This window comes from Falco peregrinus, chromosome 9 (assembly GCF_023634155.1).
Source record: "Falco peregrinus isolate bFalPer1 chromosome 9, bFalPer1.pri, whole genome shotgun sequence".
Taxonomy (NCBI): Eukaryota; Metazoa; Chordata; class Aves; order Falconiformes; family Falconidae; genus Falco; species Falco peregrinus.
Genome location: NC_073729.1, coordinates 7,301,708 through 7,316,045, shown reverse-complemented (window position 1 = coordinate 7,316,045; position 14,338 = coordinate 7,301,708). Strand labels below are relative to the sequence as shown.

The 14,338-nt window shown below is 36.9% G+C and overlaps 1 protein-coding gene across 13 annotated transcripts in view; it reads right to left on the bottom strand.

Annotated features, from left to right (window-relative positions):
- The window catches only part of SOX6 (SRY-box transcription factor 6), a 375,778-nt gene that overhangs the window by 20,360 nt on the left and 341,080 nt on the right, over window positions 1–14,338 (bottom strand). The window lies entirely within an intron of this gene.

The window sequence follows — 14,338 nt, the reverse complement described above, 5'->3', positions numbered from 1 at the left end:
GATCTCTGGGGGAATATTTGCAAGTTGACCCATAGGCCATCACAAAAGCATCTGCAAAATTAATTTCTGCAAATAACTGAACCAATATAAACTCCATGTTCTTCTAACTGTCTTAGAACTACAGAATTATATTCAGCATCTAAAGCATTACAAGAAAATACTTCTGTTAGCATGTGATTCTACATGGGGAGCCAGAAAGTCTCAGTACCTTTTTAGCTTAGAAATGAGGCACTAAGGATACAAAAAGCACATATGATCAGTGAGCTCTTACAAGTTGAAACACATAAGAACAAGCTTTCAAACTCGTTGTTCTTAGGTACTTCATCCTGTCAATCAGCTATTTAGACAGTATTGTACCTATATAAACAACTTCAACAGGTTTTACAAAGTACGGATTTTTTGTTCTTCTTGTGATAATTATAGCACTGACATAGGCCAAAGGAGGTGCCTGAAATTTTTAAATAAAATACATACACAACTGCAAAGAGGTAGGTGTTTTACTTCTTTCTGAAAATATTTTCAGGAAAGTCTAATAAATAATAAACCCAAAATAACAGATAAAATAAATAAGTACTACTAATGCAGAGTGGGAAGAGAGAAGGAAGTTGGTAATTGGCTCTGGCAACTAACACTTTGTCTGCTAGTTATTGTTCATACAGCAATCGCAGGAGAAGGGTTTGATTTTCAGAATTAAGAGCTTGGTCAGAATTAAAAATTATTGCAAAATCACTATAGTTTGGCTGCCCTAATGGCTTAGCTGGCAAAGAGGCCTACACTTTGGCCTAAAGGCTGGGGCTGTCCTCAAAGGGACACTTTCAGCTGCTGAGGGTGTGGACTGCCTCACTTTCTAGATGCTTTGCATTTGTTCAACTTGTCATGACTTTGATGATTTAAAACTGAAAGCAGATTAGAGGAGAATTATCACTTTTTGTGGATATATGGTAGGCAACTCCTCTGTGGAAGCTGAATTCCAGACTAGACTCTAGGGACAATACTGGGTCAAAGAACACAACAGAATGAATCTAAAACTGTTACAGCTTCATTAAAGTAATTTCAAACAATAGTTTTGTTCCAAAAGAGACTGATTGCTCTCTAATGACAGTGCAGGAAAGAAGATCCCCTGTTCTTTTGAAAGAGAAAAGAATCTGATCAACAGGAAAGATAAACATTTCTACATGAATTAAATGTTAAGAAACAGACAGTAACAATTGTTACATTGTTTATCTATTTATTTCTGCCTTTAACTGAGTTTCTCACTTTTTATAAAGACAAGAATTTTAGGACAGGTACCAGGTCTTTGCATGCTCCCTGAAATCTTGGCCACATTCGTGTTAATCCTACTGTCTTTAATGAGATACGGGTTTACCTTCCAATTTTATATGTCATATAGCACAACAAAAACTCAGACTGGACCTTTACATGTTACCAGAATGCGAACAGTAATAAACGTGATAGAAAGGAGCAAAAAAGGGGTGAGAAAAAGATGAGCAGAGAAAGAGAAAAGAAGTGACAGCAAAAAGAAAGAGATTTTTATCAGGCATTCTGTTATTCCTTAATTACTCTTCACACTATAGCCATTGATTCATGTCTGAAGTGATACATTTTCTTTGATACACACACCCCCACCCAGATAACAAATCTTTGGCTACTCTGGAGAATAGGCTGTGTACCATCTTCCACAGATATATACCAAGATAGGGTATATAGAACTAAAGATAATCTTTTGAGGTTACTAGTGTAAAAGTGACTGGTTAGTAGTAAAATTGCTATTGTCAGTTACTCATTAAGCTGAGATGACATTTTTGTCTACTTTGGAAAAGACTGATTGCGACCTCCAGAATATCTGGCCCTGTCTGTAGGAATACAACCAGCACTGCTAGCAGCTTGCATTGCAGAAACCAGAACCTAATGAACATGCAAACAGGAGTTACTCTTTTACTGCTAGAGATGGGTTACTCATAAACAGGGAAATGCCATAAAAACGGGGAGCATGAAAAACCGGCTTGACAGTCCCCGGTCCTGCTCTTAACCTGTGGACAGACAAATTCAGCCTTCATGAAAGATATAGCAATATTTGAAATCAAGTAGAAAAATGCAAATCTGGAAAGAACAGAATGACAAAAGAAGCTTTGGAAAGTTTAGAATACAATAATAATAATTCAATTATTATTTTTAATTATTAAGTTGAACGTTCGATTTTGGAGAAAGTTACAAAAATTACTCTTTCACTGTAATCTAAGTGACTTGCAGCAGCATTAGTGTAACATTTATCTGTTTTGTCCCTTGCCTGCCTTTTACTTCTTCATCGCTATCCACATTCAGAAGACTTTCTCATTCGTTATTACCAGCAAGAGAGGCAAAATAAAGGGGTATCTCATGAACTATTGTCATTACTGGCATGTCTTGTCATCACTAGGCAAAACTAACACCCATTTGGAAACATAACTAGCTCTGGGACAGGGATGCCTGTAGTCACACAGTGGCACAAATGTTCTGCAGGGAAGTGTCTGTTTGCCAAGCTGTTTTCATTCCAAATGCTAAACAAATATTATTCAGCTGCAATTTGAGGGCTGAAAGTTTCTTATAGGCTGCCTGTCAGTGAATGAAAAGGGGGGGGAAAGTGAGAAAGACATGAGTGATTCATGAAATACTGGAATATTTAAATGGGCTCTGAAATATTTCACCTGCAAGGGTTCTGAAGTGTGCTAAGTAAATACTAAGAGGTGGGAATATACTGTAGCACAGGTTAGCTACATCCATGCAACACTCGGTTATGATAAGGCTTGTATTTTTCCTTTTAAGAGACTCCATTCTCTTTAAAACATCAACAAGAAGAACCAAAAGGGAATTCCCTAAGGTCAGCTCTGAGGAAACATAAACCTCTAATTCAATAACTCCGCTACTGCACTGAAAAAGGCCTTATTATTGCAACATCCATATGGAGTCAATTGGACATTAATGACTAATCAATCCCTCCCCTTTCTATTCTACTTATAGTGTCACAAGCCATGTTTAGATTAGCCCATTTCCTGCTTAGGATTGCTCAAGATGTCTTTTGTTCTTTCAGGGCTGGCCTGATGGAGGCAGCTTAAACAAACACACGACCCAAGTGGTGCAGGAGTTATAAACTGCCATATGTGAATGAACAAAGGGGCCATACTAAAGCCTTTTGTGGTATTTGTTAATGTTTTTCATCTGAGTTTAAAAAGACCTAATGACTTTGTGGTGAGCTGATGCATGTGGCTCGTGGCTTTGCAAAATGAGGGAAATTCTAGCCAGTTATATATCAGCATATATTTTTCGAAGTGCCTTGTTTTCAGTTTTGGTGGCCTTGAGTTTACTTTTTTAGTATATTTGTTTTACATATGCAAGCAAAATTCTTAATCTCAATTAAAACACAGCGCCAGTTTTCACAGTGATCCTCACAATCTGCATGTATGACTTTCCCCATTTGAAAGGCCAGAGCTAAAACAAATAGTGAAATCAAAGCAACTGTTCTCAGCTCTATCAGTGGTAGCAGTTCACTCAGCAGTGTTTAAAGCTGAACTGTTAGTTTGGTCATATTAAATACTGAAACAATCTTTCTAAATAAACTGTTAGCACATCTCCGATCCACAGCCAGCCATGCCCAAATTTACATTATTTAAATGAATTAAAACTGCTAAGTGCAACTACTTTCTTGATGGCTTACACAAACAGTTTAGATTTGTTGACCACATTTTATGGCAAAATTAACCCTTATAGAAATTTGGTGTGGAGTACAGCTAAAAAAATACAATAGTCTTTTAAATTACATGAAATATTAACTGAGTTAATTACTGCATAAGGCCTGACTTAAGCCCTCAGTGGCCACTTGTGCTGTAACAACATAAGAGTATGAGAAGTTACTCTGTGAAGATCTGTGAAACATCTAGATAAAACCTGGGGTGAAGAAATAGCCTCTGCTATAAATTTTGGGAGGTATGTAAGGTGTCATAAGATTTTTCAATCATGTGCCACTAGCAGATTTCAAGATTGTTCACAGATAATTAATTAAATGCTAACAACCCCATTCTGACATTGATATTATTGATACAAAAAATCGCAGCCCAAGAGAAATATTACTAATAATTGTTAGGTATCTGACAAGATCTATTGATACTGCAAATTGATTTTGGTTTTGTTTGTTTTTTTAATAAAAACTGTTGCTCTAATAGCTAAGCAATTATTAATCATATTCAAAGTAAAAACAATACAAAGAGGACTGAACTAATCTATTTAACATAGAAATGTTTCCATAAGAGTAACAGTTTTATAGTCGGTGGAGCTGTTACTCCCATAGTTAAAAATTTCTCCTGACATGACAGTGTCACCTAGAACATCCAGAAAACATGATACTGATTTAAAACACAGGGATTGATTCTGCAGTCTTCAGTCATCCCTAACAGCTTGGGTTTATTTAAATCCTGCCTGAACAAGGGCCATAGGATATGATCCATTCATATTTCAGTCAATGCTTTCTTTTGTTTTAAGACGGAAAAATGACAGACAAGAATTCACCACACAGAAAAAAGGCAGCCTGACTTCATATTTGATGGCTGCATTGTTCAAGCTGTAGCTGAACACTGTTAATGAACACCTTTGCTTGCTCCTATGTAGCAAAACCAATGAATTTTAAAAGTTTAAGTACAATGTGGTTTATAAAAGGAAACTATGTTTAATGGGAGATTTACAAAACCACCTCCCACAAAATATGTTATTAATGAAATACAGGATACTTTGCAAAAAGTTTTGATGTGTGTTGGAATCATTGCTTTAGTGGCCCATTTCCTAAGTTCAATTTGCAATTGAATTTGTCACCTTCTAGCATATGCAACATCATTCTTCATATCAATATAACTAATTCCTTCTATTGAATGTTTGCTGTTCTTACTTGTCATATCATATCAGTAATTATATGGCCAGGACCTAGGGCTAGGATATGCATAGGCCATATCTTCTTGCCTTTCACATGGGGTGCTGTTATTGTAATAAATAATAATATAATTAGTAAATAATACATCATGAAGGGAGAGAAGCAAAAGCAGCATGATAACAGGAGCTGTTAAGTTGACAAGTAATAATAAATGTTAGGAAAAACTCTTAAGGCTAATTTTTCAAATGTGCTGCACCTGTGCATTTGGGATTTGTGAGTGAAGCCAGGAAGATGTGTTTACAAACAGGGCAACGGCACGTCCAAATATGTTGCCACATTTACCTAGTTTGGATAAAAAATGGGGGATTTTCCAAGAAATAGGGGCTTATGTGAAAATTTACAAATTACTCTTTGTTTTAAATACTGCTCTGCCTGTGAAACTACCCCTGCCAAATTGACAAAATAAGCATTTAATATTTGAAGAAGCTATGAAGATGTACTGCCCACTGCATACATATTTTGGACCACCCGATTCCATGAAATTATATCAAATACAAATTAAGAAAATACTATCCCCTTGCTACTAAGTTCTGCACTAAATGCTTGCTTAGATATTTGGCATAGCTATATGGAAGAAAGGCAGATGCTCTTAAACATTTTTAAATTGCTGAAATACTAAGGCTACTGAAGGAGAAAATGGTGTGCAGCATAGACTTAGAAAAATAGACAGTTGTACAAAGAAGAGGACTTGTCTGAATCTGTATCAATTGCTTGTGCTTAGCCAGAATAAATGATTTTTTTTCCTTGATGTATTCATATTTCTGCTCCACTCCCTGTGCTCAAGGAGGTAAGGAAGAAAGACAAGGTTCCTCCATCCTCCATGCAGTATGATACAATGGTGGCTTTCTCCATCAGCTGAAAATTCAGTCGTGCCTGGAAATTTTACGCTATTTTAGGCAGCTTCAAGCTCTTTTTGTGATATTGGAGCAATGCAAAAATATGTGCAGAGCTAAGAATCAAGACCATGGGGTGTTTTACATCAGTGGTGGCTGTACATGAGTGTGAAAAAATGTTTTAAACCACTGAACTACTATGTTTAATTTTTCACTCACTCCACTTAAAAATAGCTACACAAACTGACGGATGCTTTCAGTATTTGTGACAATAATTTTCTCATGGGCAAGGATTTTCTGTGTAAAAAATGCAGCCCACAGTTACTTTTTACAGCCTTGTCCTAAATTCCTGAAAATAATGTTTTACTATATAATGGAAATTGTGACAAGCCCTTAACCATAACTGTGCTAATAGGCACCCCTATGTAAAACTCGGGGCATTGTAACAGTGGTTGGTTGTACAGCATCAGAAATTCTAACTAGAAATTTTTTAAATAAAGGTACTATTCTATAAGAATCATTTACTGTAGTGTGGAAACAGCAAACAAGAAAACCTCATATTTAGCAGTAGGAAAAAAATACCTGACAGTTGAAAACCAAAAGGTAACACTTGTGGAGGACATTCAGATTTATTATTCGGAGAGTGAGAAGCACACTATATATTTAATATTAGTGTCTTGAGAAGAACAAGTTTCAATGCCATGGGAAGATCAGTCCACATACCCCAGCTCAGATCTTTCAGCATTCAAAGTGGGAGTTCTTTCTGTAAAATGTTATGAGGATGCTGGCAACAATAAGATTCATGAAGTGGTTGCCATCAGAGAAGTGATGGGATCGTTCTGAAAGACAGAACAACTATTCCTATCCCATTTGCAGACATTGAGTTACTCCAGGGCTGAGGCGCTGAATCTCATCCAACACAACTGAAATACTGTGCCCGAGTACTCTATCCCAGATTCCTAATCTGTTATGAGTTATTCTGAAAAATGTAAGCATATCACTCAAGTATCAGGCACAATCAAATAGATTCATGCGTGTTAAAAATGGCAACCACAATTAATGAAAGCTACCTTTTAGCATCTGTTCTAATTAACCAAGACGATAAGTTACTTTATCTTTAAATCATAAAGATACACTTATGGGATTTTTTTTAATCGAAGATCTGTAACAAGAATTCAGGGGAATAAAAATTCCAGTACTTGAACTTACTGCATTCTCTCTGGAAACACTTCTTTGTTTTCAGACAGCTTTCACTGTTTTCTGATTTTCATCTTTCCCCTCTCAACTGCCATAGCAACTATTACAAATATTTATGTGCGACAAATACTGGCATGGAGAGGCATTCTTTCCTCCAGTATTTATGAAGCACTGTCACAAAAGTAGGTGATGCTTTGTCATGCATGTACTACCTGCTGTTTACACCTTTGCATAGGAGGGTGTTAAACAAGTTACCTCAGGTTTGGATTGTGTTGGCAGCCTGCCAAGATTGATCTGCTGCAAATATATGGTTCCCTTTCACCTACCTTTTCAGCTGCTGAAATTCAACCTTTTTTTTGAGTTAAGAAGGAATTGTGTCACCCTTCTGTGTAAGGAATTATTTACTATTGGGCATATATGAGAATGTTGAGGCTTTGAGTATATGGTAGAGGTGCTCCTTTACGAAAGCACTGATCTGGGTTTTTTTGCAAAACCCAGGCACTTGTCATGATGTCTGCTCTATCACCAGGGAAAGAGAAAATGAACTTCTACAGCTGGACAGAAATTTGGAGCTGGACAAGGTGGCAGTTTTTCCTCACTCTTAGATACCGGACTTGTGCTCCCTTTGTAGCTCCTTTTCCTCATGTTTCTCCGCGCACGTCCAAGAAACTACCTTCTACATTGCAAAGCCTCCCTGTCTTTCCCCAGTCAGCTCATTCTTCTCCTCATTATTCCACATGTACTGCTGCTGCTGCCATTGCAACCACTTATCGTTCACCATGTTCTGGCAATTGGTTAAATCTGTGATGATGCCTATTACTACTTCTTTCTTTGCCATTCAATTTTCCTTGCTTTTGGGCAGGTAGAATCTCTCATTGTACTAAAATATGCCTCACAATGTAGCTAGCCCAGGTCAGGTATTAATGGGAAGTGCTAATGTTATGGACATAAATAGACAGGCTGCAGTTAACTGCTGCGCATATTGAGCAATTCATTGACTTTGTACATTGGTCAGCAAATCTACCATCTGCAGTGCTGCAGAACTGGGTTCTTAAGCTTACTGCTGAATAGAAATATGTTCGTTTAAAAGCAAAGGTGACCTTGTGCTCCTTCAAGCTTGGGTTCAGGTCCAAAATCAGCTTCAGATCAAAAACTGTGTATATCTGAACTATATTTAATAAGATGAAGCTAGGGCTTACTGCTGGAACCAGCCTACTACCAATGGTTACACAGCTTGCAGTCCCCAACTTGCTTGCAGTCAGCCTACTTGGAGCATGGTTGAAGATACCATGATCAAATAGATAAGGCTTAAAGCTATATATTCTCAGTGACTTGTTATATAGAAAACCACAATCTTTAAACCAAGGAACATAAAAATTAAAATAAGAGACAGCAGGCAGTGTAAGGGAGAACACAGGCACTAAGTCAATGAATTTAGAGAAGACTGGCTGGCACCAATCCCACTCTGAGGACTCCAAGATACCTTTTAATGACCGAGTCAACATCCAGATTTCATAGCAAAGGTTATCCTTTGAAAGACTTTGAAAAGTAACAGTTTAATGGAAGGATAAATAAATACATAGATACAGATGAAGTGGACAGAGAGATCCCACCACGTTATTTAAAACTGTTTTTATCCAAACCAGCAGGCATGTACCTATCCTCAGAACTACGGTCCGTGCTTAACACACACTGGTAGATTAGTAGTCAAAGGAAGAATCAGCAAGTGCTAAACACGTAGTTTACAGAATCAAGAAAACTACCACATAAGAAATAGAACAAATTAAAACATCAAAACAGGACTCAGAAGAAAAGGGCTTTGTATGTGCTGTCCCAAAATGGCAAAGTGAGGCCAAATATTTAATTCACAAGCCCCTGATTCTAATATGTCAACATGAATGAACATGGAACTCAATGTTAAGTACTAATACAGCATTTTCATCTGTTTCTTGCTTTATAAAAATGAATTTAGCTTCACAATGCATCTGATTTTTCACTTGGGAAAAGAGGACACAAAGAAGTCATTTCTCTCTTACAAAATCACACAGTGAGGCAGTGGCAAAACAATAACATTCAGATGGTTTTGCCCTGAGCCCAGGATCCAATCAAGCAAACTGTATTTTAACAGATCCAATTCTTTGGCAGGAATGAAGATCAGGTCTTGGTGGAATTTGAATCCCTGACTGTGACTGCTGAAGGAAACCACACTGCAACCTGAATTAAGGTAAAACCAGTAATTGTCAACAGGAACATTAAGTCTATTCTGCAGATTTCTATCTACTACAAAACAAAATCTTAACATACTTCCTAGACATTTCCGAAGCATTTGACCACAACCACTAAAACAGAAGGATCCACAAACATAAAGCACATTATACAAGCACAAGAACCATAAACACAGAGCACATTATACTATTCAAAAGAAGCAGCACTATCACCAAAAATGAGCATCTGTGAAAGGAATATCTTTTTTTAGAACGTGAACCAGAAAAACATATTTAGAACATCCAATATCATCAGATAAATAAGAACTAAATATTTTAGGTTCCCTCACCTGGAATTTAAACAGGGTCACCTATGGCTCCTGACTATTCTCCACAATTTGGTCAGCTGACGTATGTCAGTCATTTTCAGAAAGGGGTTTCAGCTATAGCTAGATTCAAAGCTGTCTTGGTGTGTCCATGCCAGTTAGCTGTGTTTCAGTAGTGACAATTGCAAATGTTCAAAATTGTGAAACTGCCTACATAAAGAATGAGGTTTCCTTTAAAATGATGAGGTTTGGAGAAAAAAAAAAAAAAAAAATCCTTGTTTAGTTATATAACTGGCTGTTGTTTATAAATTTGCATTCCAGTCACCGAACATGTATGAGGCTCCAAATCATGTTTTTGAATTTTGCTAGCTACAAATGTATTATAAATTTTAACATGACAACTGGAATTTCCAGGTAATGATATAAGTCTAATAGCTATGGATTATTCATCAATGGTGTCACAGTCAGTGGCAATGTTTTGAATACAATCTGAGCATGTTTTTTAATATAGTTAGCCCAGTCCTGCTGGTAGCTAAGGAAGAATAGAGAGGTTTATATCATATATATAATATAAAACTCTTGCTGATGATTTTCAGGCCTCCTTTCAGATGACAGTTAGGTCATTATGAGTAACACAAACTTCAAATACGAGTTCATAAGCCAGGTCATCTCTGAAAGTGCACCTTGTTACCATTAATCTTAAAAAACGTTTCTTTTTTAAGGGGCACTGGACAGGGACAACAAGTTAAGTCTTAAAAGTCATCCTACAGTATCCTTGCATATTTATCTTGTAATTGCATAGAGTTAAATTTAAAGAATTTCAAGACTTGTCTTATAATTCATGATTCAAAAAAAAATAATACATGTAGCTTCGGCTTCTGATCAATGAGCCAGTGCCACAAGCACTCCTAAAATTAAAGGAAAACATGACTCTGGTCCTGTCAAACTCAGATCACTGCCATATGTTATAGAAAAGATATTAGGAATAGAGAAAAAACATTGCTAGATACTATTACAAAGGCATTCCATAGAACACAGAAGTCTGCTGATATTTCTTATAACAAATTACTTGAACCTTAAAGTGTGTCAAAGCTATGGGAACCAGGGGCGCTTACCAGATTTGTTCTGTATCAGCTGCCTGTTGGGATGAGACAGACATGTCCAATGTCTCCGCACACTTTAGCTTCCTGTGCAAACACAGGTGGGCACTAGGCAGGGAGTGGAACTGCACTTCCATAGTCCCCTTGGTCTAGATCAGTTGGGGGATCAAGCCCGAACTGCACTTCCCCCATTTACGGCCAGTAGTGGGACTAAATTTGGAGTTCTTGGCTCAGGAATAAATGTGTTACACTACTCTCCCCCCTCCCCACCTAAAAGCCCGCTACAAATAGTCAATATACCTTTTGCAAATAACTCTGAAATTCTAAAATTCTGGTGATGGAAGTAAAACCATCTGACAGATCTAACAGCCACACACTCACTCTGTCACGACTGCACTTGGACCTCAGAGATATGGATGTATTTCTGATGAAAGATGAGGGTAAAAAGCTGACCACCATTACATTACTTCAGAAATCTTTATTTTCTATATGACTGCATTATTTGTGTAAAAGCACACAACAAAACACATAAATATTATCTAGAGATGTCTACAGCAACGTGCACTCAAATGGTATCTAAAAAAATATTAAAAGTAAGTAACAATGACAAAACAGAAAGGAAGGTGTGAAACACACTAAGTCTTTGAAGAAAATTGCTATGGCTATTAGGAACCTTTGACATTTGGTTATGATTGTGACCTTGGCAACACACTAAAATGCAACAAGGCTCTCTTCTTAAGAGGAGGCCAAAGAGCAACAAAGCTGGTGAAGGGTCTAGAAAACAAGTCCTATGAGGAGCAGCTGAGGGAACTAGGGGTGTTTAGCCTGGAGAAAAGGAGGCTCGGGAAGACCTGATCACTCTCTACAGCTACCTGAAAGGAGATTGTAGCAAGGTGGATGTCAGCCTCCTCTAAACAAGCAGCAATTGATAGGACAAGAGGGAACGGCCTCAAGTTGTGTTGGGGGAAGTTTTGTTTGGATATTAGGATATCACCTAAAGCATCGGAATGTCAAGCATTGAAACAGGCTGACCAGGGAAGTTGTTGAGTCACCATCCCTAGAGGTATTTAAAAGACATGTAGACAAGGCGCTTAGGGACGTGGTTTAGTAGTGGACTTGGCAGTGTTAGGTTAATGGTTGACCTTGATGATCTTCAGGCTTTTTTCCAACCTAAACAATTCTATGATTCTAAAGAATAAGTCAACAAGTTTCATAGTAACCCAGTCCTGAAAAAGACATGTACAGAAGCACAAAATAATAGCAACACATATAAAAACTTTGTGACATGGCAAACCTAGAAAGATCTGTAATAGTATGACAATTAGAAGCATTAATATCCCTGAAGAACAGTCTGTAGCATCGACATTACATCAGAGGCCACAGTTTAACTGCTATTTCAGAAGCACAGTTTTCAATGGACCTCCACTCAAAATGATGCCATGCTAGAAGTGTCATGTCTTAGCTAGCTTGCCAAAGACAAGGGGCAAAACTTGGATGATATTTTGAATGTATTTTAATTTGTATCCAGCTAATATCTAAATTCACCTTGTCTACAACTCAAAGGACAAATAAGCAGCTCAGTTTTGAACTCCTGCCAACATTTTTTTTCAGATCAGCAGAGGTATTCATCCAGCACCTTTTTTCCAGAGACATCTCTTGGCTGCTAAGCAAAGTCTGGAAATCTGAATCCATTCATGAACTCAGATTTCTCATGTGGCAACACACTGTGCCTCAAACTGCTCCACTAGCTCTAGAAAGACATGTACACTGTCCTTAAACTGGCACACATCACTGAAGCTTGGGTTACACATTTCAAAGCTTCATTCTGTGCTATCCAGTAACAGGGGGGGCTGTCAGTACCACGAGGTGTATCAAGATACTAAATTAAGGACACTAGAAAGAGAAAGGATGAACAGAAAGAAATGAGCTAAACCAAGAAAGTCATCAGGGACTTGATGTCATATGAACCAGTAATTGTGTATCTGTAAGTATTCTGTTGCAACTTTTTATCCCAACTGAGGAAAAAAATACCCTTCAACATATGGAAATATGAGAAGTTGCTGTAGGTTGGAAATTCCTTTACAAAGCAGTTCATAAATAACTGATTAGTCAATAAGTACTCTTGAAAGTCCATGTATCTCCTAAGTCCTTTCATCTAGAAAAAAAATCATTGCAAAACACCTGTCTGAAAGTTATTTTTTACCTAACTTCTGTTCATTATTTTTCTGTCTAAAGACAATACAACAGCGGCTAATCATAGCCAATACACGATGAAGAAATTACACTCATAAATGATAGCTACCCAAAAAAGAAAATCTGGAAAATATTGGTTTTGTAAGGAAATATTAAAAAATGTGTATATATATATATGGAAAATCTGAAATGTCTCATTGAGGGCTAGTCTCCTTCTGAATATTATTTGTAGTAAATGGCTGATAAACTTCAGTCAACATTTTATCTTACTGTTATGGAGACCTGAAATCTTGACTATGTCAAAATACTTCAAAAAAAATAAATAAGCAAAAAATATATCAGCGTGCGCTCCTGCTACATGTGTCAGTTCCAAGTTATAAGCTAATCATGATATTAAGCCAATAAGTAGGAATATTTTGCTGAATTAAATTTGAGTTAACTATTCCTCTGTATGGATGAGTCAGTACAGGAATGTCTTGGAACTGAACTTGCAGCTTCTCCATTGCACACAAGTCCTTGCCCAAAATACTTTTAAATTCAGCTTTTTTCATTTGCCTAGAGACTGATTAAAGATAATGTATGTTGGTTGGCGAGCAAGGAGAATCAGGGCTCTAAGATGTTTTGTCACAGGCTTATCTTGTACTACCTATGCAGTAAATAAAAGATAAAATTTGCATGTGCTGTTGTCAGACTTCAAAATGAAGGGACAATTTTTGAGACCTTACCTGGACCATTTATTTCTGGATCACAGAGAGACAGAACAGAAAATGTGTTTATAGGAATATTTCTCTGTACAGAAAATATCAATGCCTTTTTGTTAGAAAAATTCTATCACAGTATTTCAAGAATCATTTGAAAATAACCCTATGTGTTAAACCAAGTTTATTGGTCCTGTCCTTTTTTTTTTTTTTTTTTAAAAAAAAAAAAAAAAAAAAGGAAGCAAGCGAATTTTTTGAACCTGTCCGATGTTTGGATATTAATGGGAAAATTAAGAGATATTTTAATCTTTTCTTAAGAACAGTGGCATAACTAGAACTTGTCAGGTTAAAAAAAAGCAAAATGGTTCTCAAATAGAAGTAAATTGAGGGGGCAAAACGTTGCATAATATTCTATCTGAATAGTACATTAATCTTACTACCATGACTGGTAGGGTTCTTATCTATCTACGTGTTCTCTTCTAATGTATCATAGGGTAGAGAGGATACTGGTGGCATCCGCTTCCAGAGCATACATGGTAACCCTGCTAGAGGCTAAACTCAATCTTGATGCACACTGATTTCAACCTATGGCTTGACACTGTATGCCTGATACAGAGAACTCTCACTGAAATGAGTACAAATGCACTGAAGGTTTATATCAGGCATTTTCATATAGAAAATGTGAAATATTTTCCCATTATCATTTGACAGCTGCCTGTCAATAAAATTGTGCTTGCTATATCTTGAATAGTTAGTGAGTGCACTGATGGGTAGACTCCTTACAGAGCTCTAACTTCAAAACTGCTAAATCCTTAAAAACTGGTGAAAAAAAA